Raw genomic sequence first — 421 nt, forward strand, 5'->3', positions numbered from 1 at the left:
AGAGAGAGAGAAAGAGAGAGAGAGAGAGAGAAAGTGACCCAGATAACTCTCAAGGGGGTGTTTAGAAGGCCATATTAGAAGTTTAACAGGCTTTTTGCTTGAAAAACAAGAGTGCAAAGCTACACTATGTAGGCTAAATGCTAATGGTAGCATTGCAACAATGCTCACAATGACAGTGGCAACCAAAGGTGTAAGCCATTAGCATTGACTGCCATTCATTTTGGCGTCACTTTGACAGCAAATTACTTTACATCTGAAATGTGTAAAGACTCTATTTGTCGGTTGTTTATTTCTAAAGAAACACAAAAATGTAGAATCGGCTCCATTACCTAGTAGCTCACGTTTTTATAAAAATAACCTAACGATTGTGTGATAACCCCACGACTTACTGTTGCACAGTAGAGGAATCACCGTATAGTAC

General features: G+C 39.0%; 1 protein-coding gene across 1 annotated transcript in view; it reads left to right on the forward strand.

Annotated features, from left to right (window-relative positions):
* The window catches only part of LOC116700980 (interleukin-21 receptor), a gene marked incomplete at its 3' end in the record, with an annotated part of 64157 nt that overhangs the window by 996 nt on the left and 62740 nt on the right, over positions 1–421 (forward strand).

The sequence above is a fragment of the Etheostoma spectabile genome, chromosome 2 (genome assembly GCF_008692095.1).
Source record: "Etheostoma spectabile isolate EspeVRDwgs_2016 chromosome 2, UIUC_Espe_1.0, whole genome shotgun sequence".
In the NCBI taxonomy this organism is placed as follows: Eukaryota; Metazoa; Chordata; class Actinopteri; order Perciformes; family Percidae; genus Etheostoma; species Etheostoma spectabile.